Genomic DNA, 21,835 nt, shown 5'->3' on the forward strand with positions numbered 1-21,835 from the left:
ACAAAAAGATCTTTTAGGCCTTCAAAACATGATTCTTGAGCGTAAAGGGAAAGGGAAGGAAATCTGCAAAAAACATTGAGCAAAAGAAAAAATGAAGACAAATTCGAGGAAATAACAGTCACAAAGGCTTTCTGAGGTCTTTGATTTCGAATTAGAGCAAGGTTGATAAAGGCAATTAACCACCTTGTGGTTTTGAGGAGTGAAAAATTGCCAAGGACAAGACTGTCTCGTACCTCTGACCACAGTATGAGGCATGTGGGCAGTGCTCAGTACTAGTTGTCTTAACTTTTCTTAGTCAAGTGCTAACATCTCCCAGTTGTTCCACCTCAGAGCCTGCCTAGTAAAGGAACAATGTTTATTAATCCCACACTCTCTGTCTCAGATGAGAAAGTTTATAATTACGGTGAGTACGAAAACGAGGAATAGCAAGTCGAAGGCCCTCTGTCACATACGGCAATGCTGCTTTATTGCAACTGACATATTTTTTCCCTTTGTGTCATTTTTGTAAGAATGGACACAGCCAACTTTATACATTAACTTCAGAGGCGAAGCTGGAAAAAGGCTGTGTGTGTATCTGTGTGTGTGTGTGTGTGTGTGTGTGTGTGTGTGTGTGTTTTTCCCCTTGGCCACCAGACATAGCTTCAAACAACTGTCTTATTATTTTATCCCTCAAAAGTTAATTTATTGCCTGGAAAAGAGCTAAAGAAGTTCCTGAAGATGATCTCACACTGTGTTCCCTTTGCCAACTGACTATCCTTAATTATAGCATCATATCCATTGGACGCGGATGAAAAGAATGAGGGACGGCTCCATGGTACCATAGTACACCATCACACAGTCACCACATTTGTCCTCGCAGTGGCAACACTTCCATGGCATTTAAGGAGGATTTCTACACACGCTGAATTCATCTCATGTACCAGAGAAGCACCTAGAAAATCTCTACGATAAAACCATACCGATCTCAATAACCGCTAAGAGAAGACAACAAAATTAAAGACGCTCTCTATCCCCAACCCCCTTGTGAAGATTTTCGTGTGAAGTGTAGACAGGGGCATTAAGTTGTGCAGGAATATTGTTCTAACACCACACACTAGGTAGTGCCATTCACCCCTTGGGAGATCATGATGGCTTTCTGCAAGGAACTAGACAAGGACTTTTGTTGGTTGTGCTCCTGCTTCTTACGGACACGGCAGCCTCTGCAGGAAGAAGCGACATGGAGATAATGCATTTTTGTATTTACTGGGGAAAAAAGCTGAGAGAAATAATAAAGGAGGAAAAGCACACTCTTTTCGATGGAAAGAAAACGCCACAAGGGCAGAGTCCAAGGAGCACGGACTGTTCAAAGGTGGAGCCACCTCCCGGAGTGGCTTCGGTCTCCTTCATGGTTCACAATGCTTCGTTCCATCTCCAGCACCGTGCTCGGCACATCATTTCGCAACTATGTTTCTCTTTTACTCCCTGCCATCGTGTCTATACATTTCTGCATCCTCAGCAGCTATCGATGTGCCTGAGACTAAGGAGGCCGTCAGCACATGTTGGATGCTTATTTCATAATTTTCATCATATTACCAAAATAGTAACCAGCTCCCTGAAGTGATTATTAGAGATACAACAGACAACCTCCGCATATTTCAGAAGTCGGAAGGTTAAAAAATATGCTATGGGAACAAGCAAAGCCCAGACCTACACCAATCCCTGCCAAACGGTTAAATTTGTTGATCTGTGTTCATTCATTCACTGAGGAAGCATCAGTACTTGGGCCAGGCCCTCTAGTAGAGAGGTTCTTAGAGAGGCAAAGACAGAGAAGCTATAGTCTGTCCTCTGGAGACCCAGACATGTAATTAATAATGACAAACAGTAACTGTGGGCTAATTATGTAGTAAAACCTTGGATTGTGAGTAACTTGTTCTGCGAGTGTTCCGCAAGATAAGCAAACATTTCCAATAAATTTTAACTTGATACACGAGTGATGTCTCGTAGTACGAGTTGTACGTGACGCTGAACCTCACATGATCTCTACCGAGCCAATGGTTCCTCTCTCTCGCTCTGCGGGATTATGGGTTAATCATCTCTCATGTTCTGACGCTTGGTCTCAGGCTGCAGTGTTTGACAGAAATCAAAGATTTTTTCAGAACACTGGAAGGTGCCCACAACTGGTACTACTGTGTTTTTTGTCACTTGAAAGCACCTACGGGCATCCCTTTGCTTTTCTACACAAGAGGAAGTTTAGGAATGCTTCGCTTCATTCTAGGTTATTGGATACGCTCCTTGTTAAAACTGCATGAAAAGAAAAAAGATTCCATTGGACCAACAGCAGTGATTCCACGAATGATAGTGAAAGCCGTCCTACACAGTAACCCTCCTCTCTCCGGTCTCCCTCACACCAGCCACGAAGGTTTTGAAAGGTAAGTGCAGGTCAATTTGTTTATTTTTCTTCATATTTTGTATTTTTTGCTATTTTGTATTATATTACAGTATTGTAATCATCTTTACATTAATATTTTTGGGTTGTGGCACAAGTCATCTGAGTTTCCATGATTTCTTATGAGGAAATTCGCGTTGATATACGAGTGCTTTGGATTACAAGCATGTTTCTGGGATCAATTATGCTCGCAAACCAAGGTTTTCCTATATATTTCTTTCAATTTTTATTTTCATAGTTTTTGTTGCTGCCTTTTAGAAGTTCCGTGGGAACTCAAGGGACGGGAACACTTAAGTACACTGTCGTCCAAATGCCATCCCAACAACGAGAACAAACAGACAAAAAAGAAACAAAACTCAAGCAAAACCAAACAAGAAACGAAGAGCTAACATGGACTGGTGGCCTCTGTGACGGCATGGCAACCATCAGCCTGTTCCTCTGAGACCTAATCCAACCACTAGCTCCTCAGAGAAGAGCTCAGCTGTCCTCTGGCTGCCGCTGATCAGTGACCCTGCTCTTATCAGTACAGATGGTCAACAATGTTTCCTGAGGCCACAGTATGCACCAGGAATCTTTTAGGTACAGGTATACCGAAGTGAGGAAAAGGGACAGGGTCCCTCTTTTGGGTCTCTTTGATGGAGTAGGCAAAAATTAATAAGTATGTAAAATAAATAGAAAAGTGCTCTGAAGTTCACAAATGAGGTGCTCTGATAGAGGGTAGCAGGGCGAGGCCTTCTTGGAGACAGTCGCTTGAGAAGTCCTATCCGAGGAGTTAACAATCGGGCGAAGACTTACAGAATGAGAAGGAGCCGATCCTACGAAGCGCTAGAGCAAATGCCTTCCAGTTCCAACGAACATGACGAGCCAAAGCGTGAAGGCAACAAAGAGTGTGGTATATCTGAGTAACTAAAAAGAGGCCCCTGGAACTCAAGTATGGGCAGCAAGGGAGGAGCTGATGGAGAAGAGGTTGGGAAGGTAACGCTAGGACCAGAACGTGCAAGGTATTGTAGGCCATGCTAAGAGGTTTGGGTTTTATTCAAAGTACAGGCTCTTGAAGGATTGATTTTATTTATTTATTTATTTATTTATTTATTTATTTATTTATTTATTTTTAATGTTTATTTATTTTTGAGAGAGACCCAGAGAATGCAAGCAGAGGAGGGGCAGAGGGAGACACAGAATCCGAAGCAGGCTCCAGGCTCCGAACTGTCAGCACAGGGCCCGACACGGGGCTCGAACCCATGAGCTGTGAGATCATGACCTGAGCTGAAGGCAGATGCTCAACCGGCTGAGCTACCCAGGCGCCCCAAGAGGGATTTTAAATTCCCTTGCTTAAAATCCTTCAATAAACATTTTGATCACTATGGCTGTCGAGGAGAACAAGAGAGAAAGTGAGGCTCTCAGAAGACTCCTGTTGAGGTCTGGGTAAAAGGCAGCGGTGAGCTGCACTAAAGGAGTGGGCGGGAGAGAAGGAAGTGAATGGGATTAGACATCTATTTGGGGGCTGAATCTATAGCATTGACTGGTGAATTAAGAGAAAGGGAAGCCATTTCAGAATGGCCTCTAAGTTCTGTCTTGAGCACTGACTGTACAGTGATGCCATTTATAGACACAAGACACAGAGAAGGTGGGTGTGGAGGTTTCGGTCCCGGATGTGTGAAATTCGAGGTGTCTGAGAGGCCAAGAGGCGGCTGGATATTTCAGTCCAGCTCTCTGATGAGAGATAAGAACTTTGAGGTTATTAGCACAGACTTATTTGAGGCCACTAAAATGCAGATGATCACTTTACAGAAGAATGAAGAGGAAAAAGAGAAGGACCCAGACTCGAATATTTAGTGGAGAGGTAAGAGCAGCTGGTGGAGAAAAGACAAGCTAAGATGGAGAAGTAGGGGAAGCAGGAGGAGAACAGGGACTCAGTGGGAAGACAGACATAGTTCAGCACGATAAAGAGAAGGAGATAAGTCAGTGATAAAAACCTAAGTGTGTGGTTAACAGCAGCGAAAGACTGGCAGTCACAGTATAATAAAAAGGGGGGTTAAAAGAGGTCCCAGGGTGAAAAACGGTGATGATTACAACTGAGAGAAAAATCCAACTTCTGCCAAGTCACTCAAATAAACTCTCATGAATCTACAAAAAAATATGTAAGGACTAGCAAAATATATTTCCTGGTAAATCCTATACCAAAAAAATTAAATTACATTAAATTAAGAAAATAATAAAAAGGTTTCCTTCTAAGGAGAAAAGAGAGAGAGAGAGAGAGAGAGAGAGAGAGAGTACAAGAAACATTCTAGAATGAGGTAGACCATGGCCTGGAGTAAAAGAATTCATGTATCACTCCTCTTACTAGTAACTCTTCTCCTAATTTGAAACTGAACATATTCAGAATTTCTTCAAACTATAGTTTGGATATTAATTTGTAGCTTAAATAGAAGTTGTTGGTGGATGGGCAAAAAAAAAAAAAAAAAAAAAAAAAAAAATGTGGTGCAGAATGACCAAATCTGTAGAATTAAATAGTACCAAACTGTCCAAGTAAATGGAAGAACCATCTTTATTCTGAGCAGCAGACAGCAAATTTCTAATGTAAAGCAGGTGGACGTTATCCTATGAAAATTCTCCATTGGGGGGAAAGTACTATTTATCCTGAATTACTATCAGAAAATTTAAGAATAATCACTTTCTAAAACTTTAACACGGACTTTTATCTATGGTCTAGGTTTGTAATGACCCTAAACTACTCATCTAGTGACTTAACTATTTGGCTCAAGGTAGTATTTATCATACAATAGGCATACTGAGCAAAGACAAATGTGGAAGTCTGCCTTAATGATTTTTTTTTTTTTCCAGGTCAAAACCCGGGTGAGGGGAAACATTTCAGTGCAAAAGAAGCAAAATGTTTTAGAATCGCGTTGTTTTCCTTTTTTCAAAAAAAAAAAAAAAAGTGTTTCGAATTCACTGATTACACTTCATTACCCCACGATGCACTTGAACACATTAACACAGCAAGACGAATATGTAATAAAAAAGAGGATGTGTCTCTTAATCCTTCCTGTCAAATTTAAAGAGATACCAATCAACCGAACGCCTCGCTAAGAGTCATGAGACTGCTGTTTTAATTAGCTGGTGATATTTTTGACTAAAGAATCTCAGATGATGAAACCGTTTTTTCCTTGTATTGAACCAGCTTGGCCCAGACTAGCGTGTCCCGCAGTGACATGTATATTGAATACAAATCAGACGGCAGCTTTAAGTCTGTGTTGCAGCTCTCATTTCCAATTCGAGAACTGTACTATAATCATAAGCTTCTGGTGGATGAAAGGAAATCAGCTCTCTGAATATTAGCTAATGCCACATTTGCAAGTCCTGAAGAGATCTGTGCTGTTAAAAAAAAAAAAATAGATCATTTCGCGTGAACCTATATATATGAATTGCTTTGTACTGCTGAACTGATAGAAGCAATGCCTGTGCTGGGATTAAACCCCTTTTCATCATAAAACCTCATCTGGTTCGGAGTCCAAGTCCATCAAACCTTTTTCCTTTAAAGTCCCGCCTTTGATTCTACATCAATTTATTCAAACCGCAGCTGGGTGGCTGAAAACGAAAGGACAGCATCATTTAAACCAACCATGTTCCCAACTTGAAAGAAGGGCTATAATTAAAAAAATGGGCATAAAAGAATGGAAATGGGATAATATTTTTTAATGGTAGTTCAAAGGCCGACAGATGTCAGAGCCTTTGAAGATGTCAGTACACTGAGCAAGAAGTTGCCATGAAAGAGCTTGCCTGAGAGGTGAAGCAGCTTGTTAATGGCTGAAAAAACCTTTGCAGACACATCCTTGTGTTTTTAATTTGTCAGAGTTTCTGCAGTATTTTCTGATTAATGACACATGATTATAGCTGCATAGCCGACATATTTTTATACTCGGTTAAATGAATAGTTTATTCCACATTCTTTTAGAAGTAGATAAGAACGGGGACACTTTCCGAGGAAGGCCAAAACTGTTCTGATTGCCTCGCATATTTATGCTAATTTTGTGGGACTGGCCAAATTCAGACTTACTATATGTTGCCAGCTTTTGTTCTTTAATAGTCTGATTGCTAGTAACATGACAATTCACATGCGGTCGGCAGAATGTGATTCACTACAATTTCACGTACGTGGGGCGAGATGCGCCTGAATAATTAATTTGCGCACCAAGTCATGTCAAACCAAATTAACGTTTAAAAACATCGCTGAGCTCAATCTAAACAACCGAGGGCTGCCATCAGGTTCCAGAAGGGAAAGAGCCGCTTAAGGGAAAAACTTGCAGCCATAACTATGCTATGGCATTAATGACTACTCAAAAACAAAGAGCTGCAATACCGTGTTTTAGGGAGAAGCTTTGCTGAGATCTGGGGGAGGGACTCGGAATATCCCTGAACTATTTGTTCTTCTAAATAGTTCTGACATGTCAATTTGATTTGTTCTGTGAAATCGCCCTCACGATATTCATGAATGTTAACCACAAGTCACCAGTGAGCACTGGTAGCACAAAAAGGCTTTCCCACCAACGGGTATGCCTTCAATTTCCATCAGGACGAGGTGCAGGGGAGAGAAAGTTCACAGGCTTTGAAGTCAGAAAGATTTGGGTTCGAGTCCCAGCCCTTTCACTTATAAGCTGCACAGCTTGGGTCAGCCTTCCCCTCTGTAAAACCTGGGATAATACCTACCTCCTTCCAGAAAGCATGTGAAAGGGTCTAGCATATCACGTTACGCTCAATTCCCCGTCTCAAAATAAATGATACACAGAACGATTAAAATGGCCATCTCTTGTTGAGAATGTTTGTATTTCTACATATGACAGAATCACGTTTTCTGGAAAGTGACCGTTCTTTTGAAAGTGGATGTTCAAATTTCCCACTGTCCCAGTTCCAATAGCTCGGAAGCACAGCCTCTTTCTTCTGGTGGAATCTTACCTGGCCGTGACCAGCCAAACCCTTGGGCACGCACCTGTTTGCTTGTGACAGCTCACCTTTAGCCCAGTCGTGCAAGCACACCCATGGAGGCGGCTCAGCAGATGGGGCTCCAGGGCAGGGAATGCAGTGCAGGAGAGGGAATAACGTGCTGGAACAGGATCAGGCAACCGACCTGGGAAGTCAAGAGGAGGAGGACCCAGGACTCCCCAACCCAGAGACAGGAGGTCTCTCACGGGCGGGAGGCCTACAGCCTTATTCTACAGGAGCTCACCCGTATCCTCTCACCTGTCTCCAGGCTTTCTATGAGGACTGGAGGGTCTTGGGGCTTATTTCCCTAAGGGAGGGACTGTTTCCCCTTTTGTGACTCAAGGTAGCTATGGTTGGGGCATTGCTCACCTCGGGCACAACTTCAAAGCCGGTGGGGCTTGCCAGAAGCACCTTCCTACCTCCTCGTCTGCACTGCCTAAGTCTTTTGCTCCCCTCCCCCACCTCCAGATGTCCAAATCTTCTGACTACAGCCCCCTACGGCACCTTCCTTCTCTTTCTACACTCTTTGCATCCCTCAAGACTCCCATTTCTTCAGTGTAATGGATTTCTGCTTAATGAGAGCAATTTAATGAGACACAATCTCACGATATGGTAGCCATACAGCCATAGCGGCAATTATGTCGTTTGCAACACTATGTGTACTTGCTAAACGGTCTGGCCAGGCTGTGAATTTCTCCAGGAAAGGGTTTTGTCTTACTTGTTTTTGTATGCCTCCTTTGAGCACAGCGACTGTGTACAGGAAGACATCTGCTAAATGAGAAATGAATGGAGACAGAGGAAGAAATCCTTGGAGATGTATTTTCATCTTGAAAGAGAGAATTTGGGTTTCTTTTTTTAACCATATATCGTTACTTATTTAAATTTTAAAAGTGCTCCTGAATTACCTATTCAAGAATGCATTTTACTGTATAGATTTATCCATTTTGGATTTTTAAAGGCTCACATGGGCCACCGAGTCGAGGCCAATGCATTCAGTAAAGAAAAGGGCAAGTAAGAGAGAGAAAACCCAAATTCTACTTAGAGATATTTCAAGCAATGTAACTGACAGATCCCAGGCACGGTGGTAGACTATTCTGGGCGGGAGATTTTTCACAGCACAGTGACTCAGTCTGAGAACCTGGGCTTTTTAGGGGAGCTTCAGAGAAGCTTGTGATCTTACCTCCTGTCAACTGACACTAGATATGTTCTCCCTCCCATCTCAGACCCTCAAACTCTTGGCTCTTACACAGACCCAGGCAAAACTTGTTCATTTGTATCTTACTGGGTGATTCTAGACAATCGATCCCTGCTTCCCTAGGTGAGCTGTGAAACCTTTCTCTGTACCCAACCTGGAAAGGCTCTCTGTGCACCTGAAACCTCCCTGGTCTCAGGAGCAGTGGAGGGACCGCAGGCACGGAGCAGGCCACATAGCTGACCCTCCCCACATTGCTACGGGAGCCTGGTTTAGTCATGCCTGCAAACCATACCCAACTCTACCACTATCCGCCTGAGCGGCTTCATTTCCTAGGTCTCGTGTTTCCCATCTCTGAAATGGGCTCGCTGTTCTCGAAGCCCACATCTGGCTGCAGGATTGTGGGGCCAGTCTTCAGGGACTGTTGGCTGTTTGGTGCAGTAGTCTATTTATGTTGTGTGGCCACAGTTCACAAATTGAAATAAACAAACTGATATTTATCAGGTTATTAAAAAATACTTGCCATTCCGAATTCTTATACACAATCCAGAAGTTAAGTATTGTGATTTGTCCTCGCTCGTGAAATGCCACTTTCTCTCGGGTCCCTTCCTATCATCTTTGACCCACTCTCTCGGTCTTCCTGACCTGCTCTTTTTCCTCCGCCTTCCCTAAGGCAGTGAGTGTCGTCTCTTCTCATTCTACTCTAGGTCCTTAGGAAAACCCATCTTCACCATTGGTATCCATTGCTATCCATCCTGGTGACTCTCAAATCTGTATCCCCAAAGGAGAGCTCTCTTTTGAACTCGAGTCCTGCATTTCCACTTACATAATAACATGGACGCCTAAGTGTCCGGTGGCACAGCAAGCCACATCCCTGGGACTCCTCTCTCTCCCTCACTGCCATGTCAACTCACCCACTGCTGATACCTTAGCCAAGTCCCTCATCATCTGGGATGACTCCTAGCTAGTCACCCAGCCTCCAATGTCACTCCCTTCTGCTTCCTAATCCTCTGCTTAAAGTTTCTCAGTGACTTCTGATTGTTGACAGTTATGATCCCTAAAGTTGGTTATTGGACATTTCTATCATAAAAATTTGGGGGGGGGGTGCCTGGGTGGCTCAGTTGGTTAAGTGTCCGACTCTTGACTTTGGCTCAGGTAATGACCTCACGATGTGTGAGATCAAGCCCCGCATTGGGCTCTGCATTGACAGTGTAGAGCCTGCTTGGGTTTGTCTCTCCCTCCCTCTCTCTGTCTCTCTCTCTCTCATCTCAAAATAAATAAATAAACATGGAAAAAAATGTAATTGGGGCATGAAACCCAGTGTGTACATGTATAAATCTGTAACACCACTGTACTGATACATCATGTACGTTATAAAAATTCACCCCAAATGGGTATTTTTACAAGATGAAATACAAGTACATGTAAAAAGAAGTTCTACATTTTATCTTCCTATATGCTAATAAACCCTGCTTGGGAGAACACTGTTTTAAATAATTACCAGAAGGGGTAGTAAGTTACAAGTAGGACAAGGAGGTAGACAAATGGAAGACACAGAAATGGCAACACAGACAGAGCGTATAAACCCCAAACTGGGGGCAGTGTACAAGGGGATCCAGCCCAGACTTCTCAACGTGGTACAAACTGTCTCCAAGTACTGCTTATGCTAGTCCTGTTTGGAATGCTTTCCCGAGTCTAATTTGCATAGCCAATTTCCACTCATTTTTGAAATGCAATGCATATGATATCTCCTTTAATTCAATCTCTTCTCATTACCTCCCCAAACCTGATGCCCCCAGACCACATGATAGACGCATCTTCTGTACTTGGGATCAAAGTACCTTTATCACTTTGCTGTACTTTAAGATATATATATATATATATATATATATATATATATATATATATTACAAGATGAAATACAAGTACATGTAAAAAGAAGTTCTACATTTTATCTTCCTATATGCTAATAAACCCTGCTTGGGAGAACACTATATATATAGATATCTAGATATCTATATAGATATCTAGATATCTAGATATATAGATATATAGATATCTAGATATCTATATAGATATCTAGATATCTAGATATATAGATATATAGATATCTAGATATCTATATAGATATCTAGATATCTATATAGATATCTAGATATATATCTGTAACTCTGGAAGGCTTAAAGGCTAGGCACACTAGACAAGGCCACAGAATAAAACTGTCCGTTTTCATGCTGATATAGTTACCAGTTCCTTACACACTTGGTGGGCAAGGCAGGCATGCAGGCAAAGTTTCCAGACAATAGAAAGGGGCCAGGAAGATATTAATCTCCCTCCACCCTACTGAATGGTGAAGGAAGTATCTTAAAGGGGCCCATTAAGACATCACGCTAAATCGGGTGGTGTCAATGGCAAAGGGATGCCTTCATGGGGACTTGAGGGCCCGGGCAGGGTGTCCTGACCAAGGGTGTTACTATGTCTGCTCTTATGTGTGGTAAGATGCATCCTCCGTCTATGTTAAAGGAAGGCATTCTTTGCTCCTATCGGTTGGTATGAATCATATTACCCTCCAGATGCAAAATTCCTATTGCCCCAGAGACTGTAAGCTAGAGGGCAGGGATCGTTCCTTTTTTAATATTCCAAGGCCTAGTATAGTGCCTGACATGTGGTAGCAGCTCAACAGGTGATGCTGAGTGAATGAATGAATGAATGAACGAATGAATATTACAGATGTGAAAATGATGATCAGAGATATGAAAGAGGTCACTCAGGTTTATAGCAGACGCTAAGTGGTAGAGGCTGGCCATGAACCAGCATCACTGTCTTCATATTTGATAAGAAACTGGTCATTGCTTCCAGGTCCATGCTTTAATTACTATCTACATGGCAATGATGTCCAAATTCCTTTTTCTGGAACCTTGACCCGTATACTCAACTCCTCAGCTGACACATCTCCATCTGGATGTTAAAGATGTCACTCAAACTCAGCTTGGCAAGAACAGAACTCTTGATTTTGTTGTTATTCCCTCCTAACCATTGTCATATTTGACCCCATCATTTATCTTAACAGCTCAGACTAAAATTCTAAAGAATCCTCTTTCCTTCCCCTCCCACACCTAACCCATCAGAAAGTCCTACTGACTCAAATACATATATCAAATAGAAACCCAGGACTGCACACAACAGCCTGAATGGACTTCAAAAAACATGAACTGGATCCTGTCGCGACACGGCTTGGAATCCTCTCATTGTCTTCCAGGGGCACCTGGGTGGCTCAGTCAGTTAAGCGTCCGACTTCGGCTCAGGTCAAGATCTCACAGTTCGTGGGTTTGAGCCACGCATCAAGCTCTGTGCTGACAGCTCAGAGCCCGGAGCCTGCTTCGGATTCTGTCTCCCTCTCTCTCTGCCCCTCCCCGCTCGTGCTCGCATGCTCTCTTCTCTTCTCTCTTTCTCTCTCTCTCTCTCTCTCTCTCTCAAAAATAAACATCAAAAAAAATTGTTTTTTAATAAAATGGAATCCCAGTTCTTCAAAGGCCCTGTAACCTTCCCCGTACCTGCTACGTTCATGCCATCAGACCTCCTTTTTTATTTCTTGAAGACACCACATTTATTCTCCTCCAGGGTCTCCTCACTGGTTGTCCCCTCAGCCTGGCTGGGTTCTCCTCAATCAGATCTTTCTTAGCTCAGACAGCTCTTCGTTGGAGAGGCCTTCTCTGGTGGCTCGCTAAGACAATCACTCAGTCACCTGTCATACCTCTCTGGGTTAATTTTCAACCTACCCGTTATTGCTATGTGATGCTCTCCCTGTCACTTTGGCTGTTTTTGTGTTATCATCTGCCTTCCCCCATTCAAGTGTAAGTTCCTTTAGAGCAGAGTATTGGTCTCTCTTGTTCTTTTCCATACCCAGAGCAGGAACCCCCTTAGGGCTAGATGGGCCACACTCTACATAACCCTGGGACAATATTCACATGCACCAGGATGTGAAACGCACCTCCTGAAACACCCAGCCTCAGGGCCTGGTACAGAACAGCACTCAAGAAATCTTCATTGAATAAATGAATCAAGCTGAATATGGCCTCTGTCATGAGGAAATTCCATATACATAATTCTGCCTAATTTTTACAGGTGGAAAAATGTATATGGAAATAAACTTGATTCATACGTTATCTGAAGAGTCACAGTTACTAAACTTTTGAAGTCACAGTTCCCTTTTGTTGACATCAGTGTGGAACAATGAGATTTCAAAAAGCCATCAGAATAGTTAACGATAAGGATGATTTTCAGGAGAAGATTTACTAGTCTTATTTCTGAACTGAACAACTTATTTTAAGAAATGCCAACTTTGTAGGCACGGGGGTTGTGACATTTACTGCCGTCACTAGCGATGATCCCAGAGGTCTAAGTACAAGGGTGCATCTCCGTGTTTCCCAAAGTCTGAACCAGGATATGAACAGTCAGGACTGACATGAATAGTGGCTGGCAACACCCTGTACCCCTTGAACTCATGGCTTTTGTCTAATGACAGCTTTGGCATAATTTCTGAATAACTGAAGAACAAAAGTTTTCGAACCTCACACTCCACTTTCGTTGCCAACATCACTTTATCTGGAGCTACTATAAAACTTGCCCAACAAGGGAGGATAACGTTTACGTTACAAAAAAATTAGCTCTTCGGGAAACATTTGGTGAACACGTGGATTTTGTACATTAAATGACATCTTTGCAAATAACAAAATAAATAAGGTCCCACTTGACCCTATAGGGATCTGGGGTTTGTTTCATTAATAAATACTGACTAAGAGGCAAACTTAAGATGAATGAATCACCAGTTTAATTTTAACCTTTTTAAAGACCTGTACCTTTCGAGTCCTTCCACTGGAAAATTCCCTGGTTTTGAGATGCTAGGGGCTGGCTGGGCTGTTGGTTTCATGTTCACTGGAAGCTCCTTTGTACCACAGAGTGATATCAGTGGGAGAGACCTGAGCACGCACGCGCGCACACACATACACACACACACACACACACACAGGCACAATGCAAGACTAATGTTGCATCACAATGGCCCCCACTAACAAGGGAAGAGACCCCAGATCCAGGCCACATACTTCAGCAAACTTCATTCTCAGAGGATGCCATTATCTCATTTTCAAATAGGACTAATACTTTTAGGCCTTGACCTCATACCTAAGGAAAACAAATCAAAATGAACCGGAAAAAATAACACACATTTTCCAACCCTGCAAGTCGAATTGTGTACAGTTTCTTTCTGATTTCTCGTGATCTCTCTCCAACCTTCCAGGACACAATGATCCACAAATACTTGAGAGGCCAGGTAACAATGTAAGATAAGTGATGAAAAAGAATTTTCGCTGAATTTGAACATTCCTTTCAATGGGAAAACACTACTCCCAAGTTTCACATGAATCCATCAATTTCAGTGCTTTAAGTCTCAGTTAGGCCAATTTTTTTATTATCTCCTATTAACAGTATTTTTCAAACATTTTCTGTACACAAACATTAAAGTAGCTTGAAAATAGACTATTATTTTCATGTAATGCCTTGCTCTCCTCCTCAGACATGAGTTTACGGTCTCCCTGGCATCAATTCCTGTCGTTTTTCTCATGAGAAATTCTCAGGTGTTAAATATCTTTCCTATCATGCAACTAGGCATGATTCCAATTAGTCCTGAATGGAAGACAAAATGACAGTTTAATAAGCTTCAATTTGCCAGGGCTTTGAACGTGTGATGATATCATCATTTTGCCAATCATTTCTTGCACTTTGGCTCCGACCTCTCTGTCACAAAAAATTACCTCAAATGTATAAATAAAGACATCAAGGATGTCTCTCAGAGAACGGACTGAGTCAGAAATCCAAAAACGACTTTTCCAAGACATCAAGAAAGAAGAGTTATTCATGCAGTGTTTCCTCAAAGATAATTTCTGCCAACATTCTTAGTAATTTTTTTGAGGCAGAGGTGAAAAGGACAAGGAGGAGCAAAACGCTAAAAATAACTGAAGGCATTTTTTCCTTATGTCAATGGGAATGACATTCAGGATGTGGAATAACAATTTATCTCTGGGGTATTTTATGTAAAGAAAAGAATTCATCTGAAAACTTCTCATCCGGACCAAAGTCAGTCTAGAATTGAGCTATAACTGCATCAACATAAATTGTCTTTGAGGATTCTAAAAGAAACACGGTTTCTGATTATTCCTTGTATTTCTAGAGAGTCTCTGGGTTTGAATTTACTAAACTGCCTTGACCTCACTTCTAAAAGGTTTGGACTAGCTGTTGTCATGCAATAAGGATCATTACATGGGTTCCCTTAGGGGAAAAATTGGGAAACTGAAGTCTTTGAGATTTAAAAATTCATTCCATAAAGTGAAGGGATCACATGTGAAATTCCAAACTGGTGTGTGACTATGATAGGTGTTCGCCTAGAATAGGCCATCGACACCAAACCGCATTTCACCAGTACTAAGTGCAGATTCCTGCTAATTTTTATCGAGATGGGTAGGTTCATTGACTTAAAAACTTCCTACATTCTTCCTCTAGACACATCTTCTCATTTCAGTAATAATGCAAAAGCCAAAAGTGAACCCATCTCAAAAACATATTTATTTTTCCAGTCTACAAATTCTGAAATTTGTGGGAAGGAATTCTCTTCCAAATAAAATATTAAGAACTGCCTGTCTCTTCAGAGTTAAATGTGTCTCAGAAGAGAGACACAGCCATGGCTTGTGGCGTCGGAGAAAGCTTGAAACCGTTGCTCAATCTTGATTTGGATTTAAACGGTCTGAGGTATGGGTATCAGTACGTTAAATCTAGCCATGAGTTGACAATCCAACATCGAAAATGTAGTGCAATTTATGCAGAATAAATGAAACCCAGAGACGACGGACTCACACACAAGTAGGCATATGGGGCACGGGACTCTGCCACACGAGTCTCAGCTACACTAACTTACCTACTAAGTTACACAGGCACAACGTCCTGTGTCCACACACTTGTAACCTTGGGCATTCTACTTATGCTTTCTGAAACTTGTCTCCTTGATAAAATGGACTGACATACATTCATCTTTGGACCCAGGCAAGAAGGTCCAAACAGAGCTCCCGAATGGGAAGTTTAATCCTCATGGGGGGTTGGAAGGGTTCAAAGAGATGGTGCATCGCGAAGGACCTAGCAGAGAGCCTGGTGCACGCAAAGCACGCAATGAACATTTGCTGCTGCTGCCGCCGCCGCCGCCGCTGCGAAGCACAGACAAGCACAGGAATTCAGTGCTGTTCGGGGAGGTACTGCCTACTAAAGCTGGAACTCACGCAGCAGGATTCAATTAGGACTTTGCAGCAACGGCAAGTATGGCAACTCACGGAAAGAAATGCAAATGGTGAGGAGCCTCTCAGCCTGGGGAGCAGGGTACCAGCGTCTCTCTCATGCTAGGCAAGGGCTCACGTATAACCCTGTGCCTTTTTTGCCATGTCCGAGTCTCTCCCCAAATCTAAAATCTCTCTTGCAAGAGGCTGGGGGATCGCGAACGAGTACTGAATTAAGATTAAGGAGCCCTGCTTTGCTAGTTCTGTGACCTTGGGCAAGGTAGTGGCCTTGAACCCTAGGTTCTTCATCTGTAAACTGAGAATAATTGGATGTGGTCATCTCTTTGCTCAGTCTGGCTGCGCTGCTGCTGGACACGCAGATACCTGCACAGGTGCACGTCCGGCACAACGTCCTGTGTCCACACACTTGTCCCTCGCCATCTCCCCGGTTTTCACCACTGTACCCCCTGTTTTAAATATCTCCAGCATTTAATTATTACTTCTTCAAGGACAACTTTAATCTATCTAAAAAATCTATGAAGTAGAGTGAGAACAAAAGACGGATTTTTAAAGCAATCATTTAATTGACATAAAGTTGTTGATTCAAAGGGAATACTTCATGCCATTATTTGGAAGGTTTGTCTTTAAAAGGAATATGCTTTATCTAAAAGTGGACCACATGCCATGGAATGTGGTTTCCATGGTAACTGCCACATTTAAAAAATATGCACAGGACTAAAGATACACTGTATGATACTTCTACAAATGGATCATTCCTAGAGAAATCAATTTCCTTGTCTCAGCCTGTTATTGTTTTTTCAACGTAATGTAATTTTCTCCACGACGAGGACCAAGTTGAATTATTTATAATAGTTTAATTATAGGAATATACGCTATTTGTGTGCCTATAAGATGAAAATAATTACAGAATTTTAGAATTATAATGGAAAAAGAAGGCTAGTGATCTACAAAAAATGTAAACTTTACTTTGAAAGGTCATCTTCCTATATTTTCTCCTAATTAAGTACCTAAGAAATCGTATTCTTATACATAGTAATACATATAACATATAAATAAAACATATTATTAAATTCATATGTAATACTATTAGACAAAACACCATTGGCTACCGATAAAACAGGATCTTTGCATCAATATATCTGTGTCAAAATATGAAATGAACTTTGATCCTCCTTGGAAATTTCTGTATAACCTGTGCTTTTGGTATCAGAAAAACAGTATTGCCCGCACAGGCTTTTCAAAATGGCTCAGTTAGGAAAACCTCTGTTTATATTCTAAATGTATGCAGTAAGTTTTTGATCGGTCTTAAATGCAGCTCTTCGATAATACCATAAAGCTTCATCTAAAGAAAATAAATTGAAATCTGTAATGTGTGGTTTTACAAGTCCACTGAAAAAGTCTTACTTTCTTTTCGCAGAATAATAAATTGTTAAAAACATCTTCCCACCAACACTTCTTATGTCTGACATTACACATTATGTGCATTGCAGCAAAACCCACCTAATACTGAAACCACGCTTAATTCCATGCCTCTCTCCCCCTACTACAAATAACTTAGTATATCGTGGGTAAGTATCAAAGCACGGTGTGCACACGGCTGGAAACCAGGCATCCACTCTGATGTGACTGTGGGTGTCACCAGGGACAGGAAGGGAACAAAAAAGCAGGGTTACCTTGACCGCAACAGCCTCATTACGGTAGGGGGAAAATATTTACATAGTTTGTTTTTTCCACATGATCTGTCCAGTTGACCCAAAGAAATGAAAATATTTACTACCTCAAAACCAAGTAAATGATATTAGTGAATAAAAGACGATGAGATACCATTTTGGTCATGGAGGGAGAAAGGGAACTGTTTTAGTACAGGTACAAATACCCTATGCTCCTGAACCAAATTATCACTTGCTTTTATTTCTTATAGTTTTCCATAGTATAAATTCAGAGGACAAGAGAATCAGCTGGAAGAAAGAGAGCAACAGATTTCGAAATGAACAGCTGGGCATTAGCTTTTAAACTACCTCTAACCTCAGCCATGTTTCTCCAAAGATGCTTTGTAAGGGCTACAGGATCAGTCACATAATGAACGTACTAGACTTTGCTAGTCTCGCGATTTAAAATATCCTTTCATTTGATTCATATGTACAAAATTGGAGCTCCTGAAGCACGTGTGTTTTTTGATATTGAGCATGATGGTATTCATCCTTTTATTTGATCAAAATGAAACGTGGGCGCATTAAAATATAACCTGCTCATCACATTTTGTGAAAGTACTTAAAGACTCCAAGATGTTCCCGCCACATTTCATTTCCAAATGTTGTAATAGATAAAGATGTCAACAGTTATAGTGGTCAGTATCCTTTAGGCTAAGTCCTCTGTCATATATTTCTCTCAGAATTGGGAGCTAGAAAAAAAGTGAACTGGTATGATTTCTTTCACAGATCATCAGAATGTCACACTTCATCATGTTCCCCTCTTCACTGTGGCTTCTAGGTGAGCTCAGAGCTAAAACTGGTACGTCACTAAAGCATTTTTAAAAGTAGTATAGGTTTCCTGATGGAGTGAATATCGTTCATTGCTTAATTACTATTTTCAGTTATATTTTAGCTGTTTAAATGTTTGTTTATTACAGAATGCCACCTCACATCCTTTTTGAAAGTGGTTGACATATAAAAAAATTAAAATCAATGTTTCCAATGGAAAAATGCTACCCGAAAAAAGCCCAAAGACCATGTACAGGTTTAGCTATAATGTTTAGAATGTACATATTGCTCAATTCATCCATAAGTAATCTTAGAAGAATCTTAGAACAGCCAATATTTAGTCCACCATACACAGGCACACACCCAGTTTTAGAAATGAACATTTTTAATCTGGGCCCGGATTGCCAAATTCATGGAAAAGAAAGTGATGTCACTGAGATATAATTTTAAAAATTACAATTGTCTTACCACAAACATCTTTTCTGGAAATCTTTTTTTAAGTAGAAGAGAGAAAGAAGATTTCTGAAAACTCTACATTTTACAATTAGCCATAGGACAGCCTCTTACTGTGAATCAATATGGCAAAACCAAGATGTTCTGTCCATTTATTATGCAAAACTCGTTCATAATAGCATCATGATTCTCAGGTTAGGAAATCAAGAAAGGCATCAAGATCCCAAAGTTAGGAAAGATTCCATCTCCTATATGCAAATTTTAAGTTTCATGTATTTTTGGATCTCGTGACAACCGTCTTCCAAGTCGGCTCTATTAATTTGCCTTATACTGATGGCGGTTCACAGTGGCTGCTGTGGTCACCCTGAGTCTTCCAGGGGCCCGTACCTCAACAGGTGACATAGACAGCTGTCCTATGATGGGAACCCCACCTTTGGGGCGGATCTCAAAGGTCCTCTACAATATCCATACACACCACTCACTCTGGCAACAAACATAAAAGATCAAGCGATCTCCAAGTGGTTCAGGGTCCTAAGAGAACAACTGAAAAGTCAGGGAACCTACGTTCTGTTTTTCTTATAATTCAAAGGAATAAACTGAGAAATTCTCTCACTACACTGCAGTTCAAAAGCAAAATCACATGCAGAATCACCATGCTAGAAGAGGTTCTCCTAAGATGATCATAACAAAACTATGAATTTTCTTTATGTGAAAAAAACATGATTAAGTCAATCAAATCATCCTCCAAATTAATTTCAATAAGAGGGATCTGGCAAATGAGAAATATCTGACACAGAGGCTGTGACTTTCTATATGTCTTGGTACCTACTGATCTGGATGCTTTTTCTTAAACATTGTAACCTCAGGTAGACACCAGGCTGACCATCTTCTATGAAGGTGATAAAATTTAATGTGCATTTTAGCAAATGTAAGTATCACCACATAAAATATCCTACCATTGGAAGTCAAGGTATTATGACAAAGATAATTATTCTATATGCATAGAATAATTAGCCAAATACACCAAATAAAATGAAAGAAATGGTTACGTATCTTTACTGGCATTGCCATACCTTATGATTTCTCTAGAAAACAGAAATTCCTTGGGTACAAAGTAACCTGTAATAATTATATAGCATATTCACCACAAGGGAGTTCCTGTCTGATATATGATTTACCTTACGGTAGGTAACTATACTTTATGATAATGGTTTTCTTATCAGTACATAATACATAATATATATGGAAGAAGCCAAAAGTAGGCTTTTACTATATTGTCTGAATTCACAAATCTGATAGAAGAAAAAGCAGCAAGCAAAGCTATAGTATCCAAAATTGGTACTTCCCTGGTCCTTTTTTGGTTAAGTATTTCAAACAGTCCTTTTTACAAAATGGCCTCCATTGCTAAACGGGAGTAGCCAAACGTGAACTGAAAATCAAATCTCTCTGGACCTAAAATGAAAAATGATCCAATCCAATATTTAAGGTACATAATACATGTGTCAAGCCACAAAACAGTGATTTGGAAAAGAAGATCTTCTATTTTTTAAAAATATATGTCCACTTTGTTTTTCTGAAATTTGTGAATGGAATTCAGGACAAAAAGGCTTCACACATCACATTACTTAAGTCACAATCATGAAAAGATATATTTGAAAAATTTGGAACTTACCTGATGGAAACTCTGAATTAATACCCTCAGTGAATAACCAAAATAAATACAAATTATTAGCATTTTGGTACACACGATAAGGTTTTCAAAAATACAACTCATTGGCAAATTAAAAAAAAATACATTCTCTAAAAACAATCAATCAAGTTTGGCTTCCACAGAAAATCATTTTCATTCAGATCAAGAATGCATTTAGCCTAAGTTTCCATTGCTTTACTAGAAGCGTTCCTATGACAGCAATTCCAATTGTTCCAAGAAAGACAAAATAGGAGAGACACAATCCTATGCTACAGCATTTGAAGAGGTCATATGGTCCCCATACTGATTATTTCAATTAGCAGAAATTCAATTAAGAACCTTATTGTACTCTCCCTGTGGCTTAATTATACGTAATAATTCTAAAATTTCCCTTTTGTTATTGGGTGAACCGCACCCTATATATGGCAGATACGACATATGTAGTATCACAAAGATGTCCTCTAAATTTGGCCTCCACTACTGTCGGCTTTCCACAACAGCACCAAAACAGTGGGAGTTATATAAACTAAGGTATTTTATTGTATCACGGACTCAATTCTACTATGCAAACAGACCCTACACAGACTCAGAACCCAAATACTTTATCACTGAAGACAATGCTGAGGCTTAGCATCATCTTTGAAGGAGAATGTTAAGTTGGAAAATATTCTTAGTAAATTATATGGCTAACAATCGGAAGATCAGCTTATATTTTATAAAGGCTCTGATGAGGTTGGTGGCAAAAATATAACCCACATTGACTTAGCAGGAACCACCTGACTCTTCGGGTACCATGGCTACTACAATGACTACCTTTTCAGTTAGCAAATCTCCCATAAAACAAATTGAAAATAGTTCTCCTCTAAGCGTATATTAGTGACAAAAAAAAATCTGTGCTGAGTATACTTTTGGGCCCCAGTCATTCTCTGAAGGTAAAAGACAACTCAAGGTCAAATGAAAAATAACCAAGAACTCCTATTCTTTGCCTTACCGCCTCCCGCCCTCCACCCAAGAAATAAACATCTTACTTAATCAGCAGTTTTATAGTTTAGATGATTATAAAATTGTTTAAACACATGTCATAAAAAATAGAAGGCTTATTTCATTGTTTAAAAATTATATCATTTGGGGAGAAAGGATATTGAGGAAGAAGCTTGTATGTGATATGAATAATATGGTTAAGATTTCAATGGGAAAAGAGGTATTTATTAGACCTAGTAGATGATATGGTTTTATTAGAAAAGAAAATTATCTTTTTTTGTTATCAGTTGCTCT

At 40.5% G+C, this 21,835-nt stretch overlaps 1 protein-coding gene across 15 annotated transcripts in view; it reads right to left on the reverse strand.

The window, feature by feature from the left end:
* Positions 1–21,835, reverse strand: part of CEP112 (centrosomal protein 112) — a 413,866-nt gene that overhangs the window by 191,075 nt on the left and 200,956 nt on the right. The gene's annotated exons all lie outside the window — the stretch shown is intronic.

Source organism: Neofelis nebulosa, chromosome 16, assembly GCF_028018385.1.
Source record: "Neofelis nebulosa isolate mNeoNeb1 chromosome 16, mNeoNeb1.pri, whole genome shotgun sequence".
NCBI classification, from domain to species: domain Eukaryota; kingdom Metazoa; phylum Chordata; class Mammalia; order Carnivora; family Felidae; genus Neofelis; species Neofelis nebulosa.